At 37.6% G+C, this 15,956-nt stretch overlaps 1 protein-coding gene across 1 annotated transcript in view; it reads right to left on the minus strand.

Annotated features, from left to right (window-relative positions):
* The window catches only part of LOC143264119 (uncharacterized), a 43,321-nt gene that overhangs the window by 6,902 nt on the left and 20,463 nt on the right, over window positions 1-15,956 (minus strand). The gene's annotated exons all lie outside the window — the stretch shown is intronic.

Raw genomic sequence — 15,956 nt, forward strand, 5'->3', positions numbered from 1 at the left:
TACTGTATGTATTTGTGTGAACGAACCTGAAGTGCGACACAGTTGTCATTGTTTTCCAATCGACCGGACGATAGTCAATTTTTATTGTCTCCTCCGCGTGCAGTCGTCGTCGCGCATAGAGAACGAGCGGTTCAATGTTTTTCTCTTTGTAAAGTTTAATACATTTTTTCTTGTAAATAAAATATTCTAAAGACTCTGTGGAAGTTACTCAACAGTATGGGCCCAGCACGCTTCCACTGCGCCTAGAATATTTATTGCGTGTAAAATAAAGCCAAGCTAGGCATTGCGTATAAGTGTAACCACGTGTCGCGTCGTGTTCGTGAATTTCTACCAGTGCAGCATACAGCGATCTTTCTATCATGGCTGACAGAGAGTTCAATTTCGTTAAGCTTAACGGAGAAAATTATGCTATGTGGAAATTTGGTGTGAACATTGCATTGGGATCTGCTGATCTCTCAGGTTACATGGATGGCGATGAAGTTGAACCCGATAAATCGACAAGGCTAGTCGATTGGAAAAAATGGAAAACAAACTCATTAAAAGCAATGAGTATTATCGTCGGCTCCGTAGAGATGAAACTGCATCCGTATTTAATAAATTGTGCAACTCCAAAAGAAGTTTGGTGCAAGCTCGAACAGCGATTCGGGACCACGAGCGAGGATGCGAAGCACAACGCGTGGGAGCAGTTCTACGCATTTACTATAAACGAAGGTGAAGACGTCGCTCAAAGAATAGAAGACTTTGAGTGTATCTGTAGGAAGCTCGCAGATGCAGATGATAAGCCATCCGACCAAGCAGTCATGACGAAGTTATTAAAAAGCTTGCCATCGAGATTTTCGCCGTTTATCATGGCGTGGCAAAGCACTCCCAGTGCTGAAAAAACAAAGGAGACCATGATTAATAGAATACTCTATGAAAATACGCGTCTTAATGAAGTAGAAGACAAGCTGTCTTCTTTAGCCCTTGAAGTCAAAGCGCTCAAGGCACAAGCATTTATAAAAAATAAAGATACGCAATTCGGTGGAGCGCGAAAACCCGATAAGAAGAAAAAAATTGAAGAGCTGAAGAAAAAAACGAAGTGCGCCATTTGCAAAGAGAAGGGACACTGGGCAAGAGAGTGTCCGAACAAAAACAGAAATGCCAGTGGTGCTCAACCCAGAAATTTGACAGTTGAATCTGGATACATCAATGATGTGAGCTCGTTTTATTCTAAAACAACCAGCAGTGACGAAAACATTTGGTTAGCGGACTCCGGTGCAAGCATGCACATGACGTTTAGAAAAGATTTCTTTACGTCAGTTAACCCTTTAAGTGAAGCTCGTCATGTGAAGATAGCCGACGATAAAATTCTGCCTGCAACTGGAATGGGCACCGTTATTATCAGTGAAGAAATAAATGGGAAGGTCATTGAAAGAGAACTGCAAAATGTATTGCTTGTGCCACAGTTGCGAAGAAATTTATTTTCAATTGCAACGATCAATGACAAAAAGTTTTCCTTTCATGCCTACGAAAATCATTGTGAAGTGCGCGATAAAAACGGAAAATTAACGTCATACGGAGTGAGACATGGTGGACTTTTCAAAATGCTTTTTGAAGTGAAAGTGCCCGCGCAGTGCAGTGTCGCCGAATCAAAACATAACATGTTAAAGCTCTGGCATGAACGAATGGGACATGTGAATGTACGGGCTGTGCTTAATACCAGCAAAGTGTTAAGTGATAAAGACTTAGTGTTTGAAAATATTGAAGACTTTAAGTGCGAAGCATGCATTATGGGTAAGCAAACTCGTAAGCCGCATAGAACAGTGAAACGCGAGAACATTTTTAACCCCGGTCAGAAAATTCACACAGACGTTTGTGGACCAATAAATATTGAATCTCCGCGAGGTTCAAAGTATTTTTTGTTGTTCAAGGACGAATGTACAAGTTTCAGAAAAGTGTATTTTTTAAGAAACAAAGCCGAAGTGTTTGAAAAATTTCTAGACTTTGAAAGTTTTGTAAATACGCAGACTGGAAATATTATAAAAGTGCTACGTTCAGATAACGGCCGCGAGTACACCTCAGAAGAATTCCGCAAACATATAGAAAAGCGAGGAATTATTCACGAATTTTCGTCTCCTTACGTACATGAACAGAACGGGAGAGCGGAACATGACATACGGACTCTTGTTGAAAGTGCAAGGACTATGCTTATTGCCAGTGGTGTAAATCTGGAATTATGGCCAGAAGCAATTAATAGTGCATGCTACGTGCTAAATCGTGTGATTTTTAAGAAGGAAGAAACTATGACTCCTTTCGAAAAATGGTTTTCTCGAAAGACGGAGATAAAACACTTGCGCATATTCGGTACAGATGCGTACTTGAATATCCTAAAAGAAAAACGGAAAAAGTTTGATCCCAAGAGCAAGAAAATGATTATTGTGGGTTACAACGGCGAGTCAACTAATTACAGACTTTGGGATAAGGATTCGCGCAAAATCTATGTGAGCAGCGACGTAGATTTTAATGAACGAAGCGGCGAGCATTTGGAGCAACGAGAAAATCATATCTACCGCTACCAAATTGATTTTGGCCTGCCAGAAGAAAACGAGACTCAAGTCATCGATAGCATCGATCATCAACAGGCTGTTGATGAAACAGAAGAAGAAAATTTTTTTGATGCTGTTGATGAACAGCAGCAGCAGCAAGTAGGTGCTCCGGATGATTCTCAAGGACGGCGTCTGCGGGACAGATCTAAGATGAAGGTCATAGACCGTTATGGAGTTCCAGTATCATACATTGCAGACACTATACCGATGACCTATGCTGAGGCAATGAGCAGTGCGGATGCATCCGAATGGGGAGATGCGGTGCAGGAGGAATTCAGGGCACTTGAAGAGAATAACACATGGAGCGTAATCCAGCTACCTAAAGGTAAACGCGCAATTAGTTGTAAATGGGTCTTCGCAATTAAAAGAAATGCAAGTGATAACAAGACCAGATATAAAGCGCGACTAGTAGCAAGGGGTTTTTCTCAGCGAGAAGGCATCGATTATTTTGAAACTTTTGCACCCGTCGTCCGTTATGAATCTATTCGCATATTATTAGCAATTGCGGCAAAAGAAGATCTGGAGTTCATGAAGTTTGACGTAAAAACAGCATTCCTGTACGGCAACCTGGAAGAAGAAATTTATTTGCAGCTACCCGAAGGATACACCAGCGAAGACAACAGCGGTCTCGTCTGCAGATTGTGGAAGAGCCTTTACGGCCTAAAGCAATCCCCACGTTGCTGGAACGAGAAGTTTGTGGAGTTCTTGAAAAATTTCAGTTTCGAGAATATATCAAGTGATAAGTGTGTGTTTATCGGTGTGGTGGAGAATTACAAAGTTTATCTAGCGCTTTACGTGGATGATGGTTTAGTGATTTCCAAAAGTCAATGTGCAATTGATCAGGTATTGCGCTACCTGAAAAACACTTTTAATATAACTGTGGACTGTGCGAATGAATTTGTTGGTATGGAAATCAAGCGTGATCGACCGAATCGTCTAATAAAAATTAGTCAGCCTAATTATATTGACAAAATCATCAGGAAGTTTGGTATGAATGAAGCGTATCCTGTAAGTATTCCTGCAGAACCTGGTTTGATATTATGTAAAAATTTGAATGCATGCGAGATAGATAAGCGTATACCTTACCGTGAAGCAGTCGGGTCACTTTTATTTGCTGCTAGGGTGTGCCGCCCCGATATTGAGTATGCGGTGAACTGCGCGAGTCAATTTTTAAATTCTTATTCTAAAGAGCATTGGCAAGCGGTGAAAAGAATTATTAAATATTTAATTGGAACGCGTGATTTTGGCATTGTTTTCGGAAACAGTGGGAGTACTGAAATTTGCGGATTTACTGACGCGGATTATGCTGGATGTTCAGAGACACGTAAATCAAGAAGCGGTTTTGTATTTTTATTAAATGGTGGACCTATCTGCTGGTCTAGCCAACGTCAACCTATAGTTTCGCTATCAACAGCTGAAGCTGAGTATATTGCATTGACACATGGAACAAGAGAAGCTATTTGGCTGCGCCAGATGCTCAAAGAGTTAGGCGCATCATATGACTCGATTCCAATTTTTGTTGATAATCAATCGGTTATAAAGATAGCAAATAATTCGGAGTACCATAAGCGATCGAAGCATATTGATGTGCGGTTTCATTTTGTTCGCGATATTGTTAACCGAAAGGAAATTCAAATTAGTTATGTCCAATCAAAACAACAATTAGCAGACATTTTTACAAAACCACTAGCTAAGCAGCATTTTTGTTTTTTGCGTGAAAAATTAAATGTAATGAGCATTTCAAAATAAGTGGGAGTGTTAGATTTAATGATGCTTGTATTTTGAAATTTTTCTGTTTGTTTACTGTATGTATTTGTGTGAACGAACCTGAAGTGCGACACAGTTGTCATTGTTTTCTAATCGACCGGACGATAGTCAATTTTTATTGTCTCCTCCGCGTGCAGTCGTCGTCGCGCATAGAGAACGAGCGGTTCAATGTTTTTCTCTTTGTAAAGTTTAATACATTTTTTCTTGTAAATAAAATATTCTAAAGACTCTGTAGAAGTTACTCAACAGTTCCCAAACGCAACGATGAATTGTTGAACGAACACAACCATTTCGTGGCAAAAGTATGGCGTGCGAATACGGACTGCAAGGTTATTGCCTCAGAGCATGCTATCATCAATTATCTTTCAAAATATGCAGCAAAAAGCGAACCTCAATCTCAAAACTTTCGTGAAGTATTTGTTGACGTTATTGGTTCTTGCGATCCGAACGAACCAGCAAAAAAAGCTTTCACTCGTTTGTTACACAAGTTGATTGGGCAGCGAGACATATCAGCTTGTGAGGTTATGCACCACTTAACCGGGAACGCATTATTTCATTGCTCTAGACAATTCGTGAAACTCTTCATCTCAACTGACGACTATTCAATCGTATGTAATGATGATGTAGCAGAATATGTGCCTCGGTCTATTTTTGAACATTATGCTAATCGAACACAAGATATAGAAGGAATGTCGTTAAAGGAATATGCCTCGAAATACCTTATCCAAAAAAGGGTTTTACGTAAATGTCGAGCCACAAGAATACTTCAAGTGATTCCAATAGTTAAAGCAAATGTTTCTGAAGTTGAAGATGAGATTTACTACAAACAAAAACTCATGTTAAATAAACCGTGGCGAGATTCTGACGCCCTCAAAACACATACAACTTGGAAAGAGTCGTATATGACTGCTCCTTTGGATTTTTGGGAACTTCCTGATATCCAACCAATGGAAGACGAAGATGGCATCGACGCTCCTGAATATGATTGTTCCAACCGTTGGAACACGGTACGTGAGGATTCTGCTTGGAGAGTTTATGATAGGTCCGCGACAAAGGCTATTTTTGAGAAAAACTTTTCCTTACTTCCTGCAATACTCATTTACCTTTTTTCGTACAATAGCGTTAAATTTTTAGTTTCGTTTCGTCCTCGATAGCCAATTCCTGTCATAAATCCTGTAATTCTGAAGGGTCATTTCGACGGTACATTCGTGACGGTACTTTACGTCCATCGGGCCTGACACCCAGAGGAAAAACCCCGGCGTTGCCGGACTTGCAGATTTCTCACGTACGCTCTGGTACCGTCCCACCCTCCTAAAGAAACGCGCCAAGGGCGTAACGGAAGGGTGGGAGAAAGTCAAAGGACACGTTGATTGGAAAATCAAAATTCGAATGATGACCAATCAGCGTGTTTCCAAAACTTTCGCCAGGGCTCCTTAGCTCGCACGATCGAGAGCTAAGGACAGAACGCATCGTACGACAGAACCTAACTAACATTCAAACCGAACATATCACATTCGAAGAGAACATAACTTTCAATAAGTCAACGTTACGGACTTAACCATTTTCCGGAGTCAATCGTTCGGACTCACTTTGAATCACTGCTCGAAAGTTAATTCCGCAGAGTAGCGCGTCGCGGAAAATCGTAATCGAACGAGTCAGGAGACTTACAACCTCGTGACACGGAAATAAAAATCCGTGCGATTAGTTCGCGACGCGAGTAACCTCGTACAAGCGGTTACAATGATCCTCACGAATGGATGGAGCTGGCAGCAGCTTTTCCAAACCGTAATGTGAATGATGTGATTCAAGGTTGTCGAGACCTCAACAGAGAATATAACTGGCTCGACACATATCACAAGTACGACAACATCGAAGTGAATTTAAATCACGTCAAAAACTTGCGGGACAATTCTTCCAGTCGAGTATCTAATCAGGACAATATACAGGGTGTCCCGCAATTAGTGTAGGACCCGAAAAGGGGTGGTAGGTGGGGCGATTCTGAACAACTTTTTCCTTTGCCAAAATATTGGTTGAGGCTCCATTTTCGAGTTATTAGCAAAAAACACTGACCAATGAGAGCGTGCATAGACCGGGCGCGCGAAAGTGTGAGCGACAGCTTCGAATATGACGGCCGATCGCACAGTGGAGAAAAACTGCGAAAACGTGGACAAAGCTAATATCTTCGATTCTGAGATAAATTATTTAAATGTTTTTAGATAAAATGATTATATTAGTGTTACAAATTAATTTTTTGTGTTAAAAATCGAATTTTGATTTGTTAGTTAACTAATACGGTTAGTTAACTAGTACGTATGAATTTTTATCTCGAAAATTATTTATCGAAATTGATTAAATCTTTTTGCATTTTAAACTTGAATGTTTGAACTATCATAATAATATTTTTTTCATTAGCAAATTCATTTTTTATTATCAGAAATTGCAAATAAATTTTTATTTTTTAAATTTTTTAATAATGTTTAAATATCTAATATGTAATATATATATATGGGTGTGGATATTGAAATCTCACCTACAAAACAAGACTTTTTGCAACGGTCAGCGACGACATATTTGAAAAACGTTCGAAACCGCTGTTGTCACGTATGATAATAGGGCGCGCGCGTGAACATAAATGTGAATAACTCAGAAAACCGCAAATTACCGCAAGATATCGTTACAGATTCTTGTTCGGGAAGCTTTCAGCTTTTATTTAAGCCTATTTGGTAGGTGAACCGAGGTGGAATTCACAACTTTTCCCTTACATAAACATTAAGTACGTTTATGGTTTATATCTCCTTTTTCAGTTTATATCAGTGTTAAAGATAAACCTTTTGATGTGCAACCTACATAATTATTATACTAAAGTACCATAAAAATGCCAATAAAATTGGATGAATATAATAGTTAAATAATAATTAAGTAGTATTATGTTAAACTTTGTTAACTGAAACGTCCGGAACTGCTGTTGTCGCGCGCGTTAATAGGATGCGCATATGGACAAAAATGGGAATAACTCATAAGACCGCAAATTACCGCAAGATATTGTTACAGATCCTTGTTCGGGAAGGTTCCAGCTTTCATTTAAGCCTATTTGGTAGGTGAACCGAGGTGAAGATCACAACTTTTACCTTACACAAACATTAAATATGACTATGGTTTATATGTTTTTCCATATCAGTGTTAATAATAAACATTTTGTTGTGCAACTTACATAATTATAATGTTAAAGTATCATATAAACAACCGATAATAGTGGATGAACATAATATTTAAAAAATAATGAACAGCATTATGTTAAACTTTACCCGGAAAAATTGACTTTAAAAAATGTTCAACTTTGGAGGCTCATATCTTCGAAATGGTAGTAATAAAGTCATTAAAACTGTGAAAACAGTATGCACAGATTCCTTATAAACTAATTCCGTTAAACGGATTTCAAGAATTGCGATTTTCATTTTTTGACTTTTGTCCACGTTTTCGCCGTTTTTCGCCACTGTGGATCGTCGTCGTGAACAAACGTATCGATACCGTCGGTATAACGTCGGTATAACGTCGGTATATCGTCGGTATAACAGGAAGCTATTCGTTTACGGACATTGCAGCGTGCTGCTGATGGCCCCAACTGGTGTTGCTGCGAACAACATTAACGGACAGACTATCCATTCTGTTCTCCGAATAACTCAGAGTCGCGGTACATTGACTGACCTCTCAGGAGCAGCTGAAAAAAATTACCAAGAATCTATGCAAAACTGTCGTGTAATAATCTGTGACGAAATGAGCATGTTTGGACTCCGTATGTTGTCTTTCATTGATAAACGCTTACGCCAAGCATACCCATCTCGTCAAGAACAACCTTTCGGTGGGTATATTGTTTATTTCTTTGGCGACTTCAACCAACTTCCGCCCGTTATGGATCGTTCACTGTTGTTAATACCTGACACCAACAACGCGGATGCTTTGCATGGCCGCTTTCTTTACGAACAGTTCACTAAAGTCTTTGAAATGACACAAATCATGAGACAAATCGGCGAAGAACAAAAGCAATTTCGTGAAACATTAGGCAGAATCGCTCTCGGTGAAGTAACGCAAGCTAACTACGCTGAGCAGTCGTTTCAAAACTAATAACGCGTGTTCTTCTGTCGAATTCAACGATTGCATTCATATCAAAGCAAAGAAGAATGATATACGCAAATACAATTATGCAAAACTTAGGGCACTAAATCAACCAGTAGCTCTTATCAAAGCTCAACATAACAATATTACTGCCAGTCAAGCAAGCGAAGATGAGGCTCATGGTTTACCGGCCGTTTTGCAAATTTCAACTGGTTGCCGTGTTATACTCTGTCAGAATTTATGCACTCCTTACGGGTTGTGCAACGGAACACTAGGCACCGTTAAGGATATCGTATATTCACCAGAAGTCGAATATCCTTTAGACGCTGTGCCCCTTTGCATTTTAGTGGAGTTCGATGGATACAACGGGCTAATTGTATACGACGGGCTCATACCAATTGTGCCTCAAACAGTTGCCTTCCGAAAAAGTACGGTTTCGTGTAATCGTAAACAGTTTCCTTTGCAACTTGCATACGGGATAACGATTCATAAGTCACAAGGTATCACTGTAGACAAAGCCGTGATTGACATTGGTCCGAAAGAATTCGCTCTTGGGCTAACGTATGTAGCTCTTTCAAGAGTAAAGACGTTCCAAGGGCTGCTAATTGATCCGAGTTTCCCTCGCGATCGCCTGTTAAAATCAGTCAACAACAATGCTGGCTGGCGAATGCGAAAAAATGAACTTGCAAGGATACGAGGACTCGCAGAAAAGAATAACAACTAAATGAAATGATTTTCCTGTGCAATAATAATAAATGTCATAACGATAAAAAGAACTTTAAGCCCCACTAGCAAGTCGTTTAATAGTGATATCTGATAAGATTGCGATATAAACCAATGCTCAGGAGTAACGAATTTACTCGCTCGCTCAACATTATTAGGTTAGGCGCGGAGCGCCTGAATCAAACAGACCCAGTAAATTAGTATTGTAGCGTACAAGAAATAATGTAAAACGCGGAGAATAAGTTAATAATATTCAAAGAGTGTCAGACATAGAAAATCCTTAGAAATCCCTTATGAAATAATGTAGAATAGGCCGAAATATTATTTAGTGTCGAGAACAGTCGAGAAAAGCGAGTATTTTAGAATAATCGAAAATTCTGTCGCGAGGCGAGTGTTCGTAGGCCGTTCAGCGGAGCGAGAAGCAAGGCGCAAGCCGCGAGCCGCGAACTTAGCGACGCGTTGTTAATAGCTCGGCCACAGTATAAGAAAGCACAGTAGGCTCACTCCGTGTCGGCACCTTTGATCTCATGACCAAAAGATCGCCATGTTGCTGGTTGTGCGCGGGCTCTAATTTGAAAGACACAAACAGAAAGAAAGAATTTTACTAAATATTTTAAAAGAAAATAAGATTTTAGAGTAATAACTCACTTGATGGGAAAAAAGTTAGAGCTATTGTAATTATATGGTACATAAATTATTGTGTATATTTACAAATAATTAACACCTTTGTGTTTATTTTGTTGTACATATGTATTAATTTATTTTTAATTAAAATACAATTTCATCAAAATCATTGTATAAGAATACAGTTATTATCTCTATATAATAATAAAGCCAAGAAGTTGTCTGGCTGCAGCGAACGTGGTGAGATCCCCTTCCTGACTTTTGTTTACCTTTTGTTTTAGTAGATTCTTCTGCTTCACCACAACAACAATAACAATATTAACAAACAACTACATAATAATACTTACACCACCACACACATTTTTATAATATTCTTCCAAATCCAATATTATTATTTAATAATTATTATCATCATCACCATCGCTCGCTACCTACCAGACCACCAAAACTACACTACTGCTAAAGCAAGCAAGCACACACACTTACCAACAACAAACAAGAACAGAGAGTTGGCGGCAAATATTTTTATTTAAATTACATTGATAAATGATAAAGGAGTAATAGATGATTTTCAAAAATTTAAACCTAATCGTTGTTGACTTCAGTCAACGACTAATTGGCCTATTAGTATACAATAATTAATAAATACGTTATAAACGACGTTAGAAAAATATAATCTGATAATCATAATATTGACAAATGTGTATCCATCTGTAACATCCCTGAAGAATTTTTAAACTTTTATTGCAGTGTCATTTCTTCAATTATCGACTGTATTTCACCCTTACCGACCGCGACATTAGACAAATCGAGTATCATAAGAATTCAGTAAACTGTCGGTAATAAATATATAATTCTATAAGGAAAATTCCGCAATGCTATGTGTTTACGTGCCGCGAAGCTCGCCCCGAATTTCCTGGAATTCTCGCGTAGTCTTAGAGAAGGATAGAAATACATTTTACAATTGCGATATTATTAATTATTAAAAACTATTAGTTAAACAAATCAATCAATACAGATCGAGCGTACTAATATTATGTTATTCGGAACTGAAGTCAAACGTTAGTTTATTGCAGTGAATATTGTAAATTATAATATTGTTCAATGGAATGTTCTAGAAACACCGTATGCTTATACATTTAGCTCCGATCCGTATAGAAGTCGTGCGTAGTACATAGAGGAAGACAGAAAATGCAATTTCATTAAAACACTATTAAATTACTATATTTATATCAGGAATATAAATCATTATGTAGAATGCGATATTAATAATGTAATTAAATCGTTTGTTTGTACAATTAATGTCTAATTACGAATTTATACGATAATTATATATTTCGACGTTATGGGGGTTTTCCGAGAATTCGCCAGGCTGGCGAGTATAAAAGGCCGAGCGGAGCTCGCCAAAATCGCAGAACAGTTTTCGAAGTCGAGCCAGCTAGAAGTCTTCAGATAAGTATAACCGGAACAGTTTTCGCTGTGAAGAGCCGCAACGATTCTTAATACTTGACTGGTAAAGCGGATATACGCCATTTGGATACTTGGTCGTGGGTCGTTCTAGTAGCTAGCTAACGCAGGCTCCCCATTTAAACGGTCTCGTATCTGAAACTCCTTTAGGAGAGTGCTATACTTGGCGCCAAGAAAGGCTAAGATATCGAAAGAATAGCTCTCAGCTACTCATATTTGATTTTACATCGGATTGCTAACGCGCCATCAGATTCTCGGAGCTCGCTCTGGGTCGTTTCGTAGCTAGCTAACGCAGGCTCCCCATTTGAGCGGCTTGGTCTCTGAAGCCCGTGTCTTTTGGGTGGCAGTTCAGCAATTACGATTTTATATAAGAATCAATTGATTTGCTACCCTGTCAACTTATACTGTTCACCCTTTTCCTGTATCGTTGGGTCGTTCTAGTAGCTAGCTAAAGCAGGCTCCCCAATTAAGCGATCTGGTTTTGGCTGTCAGTGTTCGTTTTGACGAAAAGGGTCATGTACAATTAGTTGTCAAGTCAGACTAAAAGAGTAACTGTTCCAAGGTAAAGTTCATTAGAATCAAACAAATCTTGGAATTTTGAATTAGTAAAAGAATATTGTTCTGTCATCAGCGTAATTTCCGTAGTCGACTACACCGCGTTAGATATCAGATAAAATCATTAATCTGTCTAACTTTGCGAAAGCGTATTTAGGTACACTTAGAGAATCACACTTAGGTCGTGTTCCTCGCTGCGGTAGACTATCACGCGCTAGTATTAATAATTTCGTAAAAGACTTTTCATTATATAAATTATAAACGTATTAATCAATATAAACTTTGTAATTGCGATAGCGTTCGAGACGAGAACTGAATAATATAGAATATCGAATTCAATTAATTATATAAAAGCGAAGTTAGCTTCATCCGAAAACAGACTTAGGTACGATCTAATATAAAATATTACCTAGCGAGAGTCATTTAGTTAGATTCATAATTATCTATTACGTATTGCTTAATTTGCCAAGTTCTGTTATTTCTATTATTAATATTATATCAAGTCTATTCTAGTTTCTTTAATCAAACCAGTATACTTTTCATATTTTGTTATTTGTTACTTGTTATTTGTTAAATTCATCATCTTCGTTATTTTATTGAATAAACCCTTATTGTTGAAAGATATTGGCCTGTGGATTTCACTCCTTAACCGCACACCACACGAATCCCACAATCTTTAGATTTAGTTATTTTCCAAAACGAGTCGTTTAATTGGTAAAAGCCGCTCTTTACCTTCTTAGCGCTAGTAACTATCTGAATCTAGGTTTCAGAGTCGTTACACATCCTTGATCCATCAGTCATAATGTGATCTAGATGCTGAATTCTTCTTTTTCTTTCTTAATTTCAGTTGATTGATGTATACCTAAAAATATTTATGAATATTAATTAATTAATATAATGAATAAATAATAAATTCATGCACTCTCCCTTAAAAGCTATAATAAATACAAGATAAGTAACATAATAAACTAACCTTTCTACATCTTTCGGGAATCTAAACAAAGTTTCTTTTATTCCACGTTTTTCATTCGTTGTACTTTGATAGCCTTTTATACAACACCATTTTGCTTCACACTTTATATATATATTTATTTATTTATTTAAAAAAGTAGGTGACAAAAATAACGAGCATATGTACTATTACCAGCTATTCACAACCGCCATTTTGCTGGTTGTGCGATTCGGTCATGCGCGAGTGACAACTTTTGGGCCACTTTTGGGCAGAGTGAGCCTACTGTGCTTTCTTATACTGTGGCTCGGCCGCGGGATAGCAACTGGCCTATATAAAAATAATTTTAAGAAAAAAAATACGCCGACTTCGAAATGCACTAAAAAGTATAAAATAATTTCTATTTCCTAATGAAGTAATTTTTATTTCATTCAATCATGCAATTACGTAATAGATATGAATGAAACCTATTTACTCGTTAGGTAGTATATTAAATACATTTCAACCTTTTCGGAGGCGGCGCCAAATTAAAAGATTATCTTGAACATGTCAACCTTTGGACAGCCGAACATAGGCAAAGCTTGTATAGCTATTTTTTTTCTATACATATAACTCGACAGCAAGCTGCGAAGTAGGTGTTAGTGCGTATAGAATGTAACTATGGTCTATGTGGATTCATAGAGTATGCGACGGAAAGACTCGATCGCCGCATATTCTATAAAGATAGAGCCTATCTGCCGCAAATTTGGTAATTCCCGCGTCGTGGGCTCCGTTTATAGGTTCTATTATGCGCCGCCTCCGAAAAGGTTGAAATGTATTTAATATACTACCTAACGAGTAATTAGGTTTCATTCATATCTATTACGTAATTGTATGATTGAATGAAATAGAAATTACTTCATTAGAAAATAGAAATTATTTTATACTTTTTAGTGCATTTCGAAGTCGGCGTATTTTTTTTCTTAAAATTATTTTATATATGGCTATTTTTTTCAATCTGCTATACTGTTAGAAGATTTAAAGTTTGTATAAATGCAACGGCCAAAGTAGGACGTATGCATGTAGGATATACTATCTTTTTAATTATCAGCGATGAATATTCGGTGAAGGTTCTGGGTTAAGTGCCATGCGGTCTCTTTATTCTCTCCACTCTGTGACCTAGATCCTTCTAGAATATCATAACCGCTTTTCACGCGCTACGCAGCACCATGACAAGTCATTGATTACAAGGCACGATACTTTCTGTAAACTAAATCATTCAAAACTATAGGAAGTAATGAAGTGGAGAGCGAGGCAGAGTCTAATTTTTATTAATAAATAATAAAGTTCAATATTTTATTCACAAGCGAAGTGTTGCAAGACAAAAGTCACTGAATAGAATGCAAAATATATATTTTCTCGGTACAACGAAAATATGGGAAGAAAACAATGAATGGAAAAGGGGATGACTTTCTGAAACTGAGAATTCCTCAATATCTCCGCCAACGGTCATCAGGCCCAAACCGTTACATGTGTAACGACCCTGGAACCTCAGTTCAGTTTGTTACAGGCGCTAGAAAGGTAAAGAGCGGCTTTTACCCGTAAACGACTCGATTTTCGCAAATAAAGATTGTGGGATTCGTGTGGTATGCGGTTAAGGAGTGAAGTCCACAGGTCAATATCTTTCAACAATTAGATTTATTCAATAAATCGATAAAAATGAAACTAACAAATAACAATAACAACAAAATAAGGAAAAATATATAGATTATAAATGATTGATTAGAACAAAAAAACTAAATAGATCTTGATATAATAATAACAATAGAAATAATAGAATTTAACAAATTAAACAATATGTAATAGATAATTGTAATTTAACGAAACGAAACTCGTTGGTTAACACTTTATGTTGGATCGTATCTAAATCTGATCTCTGATAAAGCTAACTTTACTTTTATAAAGGTAACTAAATTTGATATTCTTTATACATTTATATTTGATTCTCGCGCTCGAAACTATCGCAATGACAAAATTTAACTTGATTAACACGTTTATAATTTGTAATGAGTCCTACCTAAAATGTAATTCGGTTTCTAGATTTATATGAATGAAAATTTACAAGATTTATAATGTTAGCGCGTTATAGTCTAAGAACATAGAAACACGCAGCGAGGAATCCGACCTAACTGTGGTTCTCTAAGAGTACCTAAATACGCTTTCGCAAAAATTGAACAGATTTATCTACTATCTAACGCGGTGTAGTCGACTACGGAAATTACGCTAGAGTGAGAACAGTATTCTTTTATTAATTCAAGTTACCAAAATTTATCTGAATTTAAGGAATTACTTCTTCGGAACAATTACTCTTATAATTTGACTCGACAACTAAATGTCCATGACCCTTCTTGTCAGAGCGCACTCTGACACCCAAAACCTGATCGCTTAATTGGGGAGCCCGTTGTTCACTAGCTGCTAAACAACCCAACGATCCAGAGTCAAATGAACAATATACGTCCAACAGGGTAGCAAATCAAAGTGACTCTACTTGTAAGTCGTGATTACTTAACTGCCACCCAAAAAACACGGGCTTCAGAGACCAAGCCGCTCAAATAGGGGAGTCTGCGTTAGTTAACTACGCTACTACGCAGAGCGAGCTCCGAGAATCTGAAGGCGAGTTAGTAATTCGACAAAAAATTAAGTACGAGTAGCTGAGAACTCTTGGTTTGATGTCTTACAATGAGTGGAATCGACAGGAGGGCGGAAGGAGAAATTTTTACCGAGAGCAATGGGCTCATGTAGCGTTGTAGAGGAAGATTGGGGCGAAATAGGAACGCGGAAAAAGGGAAAGCGGGCAGCGAAGCAGGGGAAAAGGGGATAAGCGAAATTTAAATGGGAAGCGGGAGCTGAAATAAGACGCGGTACGGAAATACAAAATGATGCAAGCGAATAACAGTGGAATTTGCGCAAGGGGCAGGGATGAGAGAAATAGCACAATACGTTATATATATACTATATTATATTATATATTTTATATTTTATATTTACATTTTACGCGCCATTTACTACATATCTATTTATCTATATGTTTATTTATTTATTTATTAAATTATTTAGTATTACTCCATTTGGTCTAACAGTGACAGTATTAGTTTTAATGATGCACATAGAGAATTGCACATAAATATGAATAA

Source organism: Megachile rotundata, chromosome 3, assembly GCF_050947335.1.
Source record: "Megachile rotundata isolate GNS110a chromosome 3, iyMegRotu1, whole genome shotgun sequence".
NCBI classification, from domain to species: domain Eukaryota; kingdom Metazoa; phylum Arthropoda; class Insecta; order Hymenoptera; family Megachilidae; genus Megachile; species Megachile rotundata.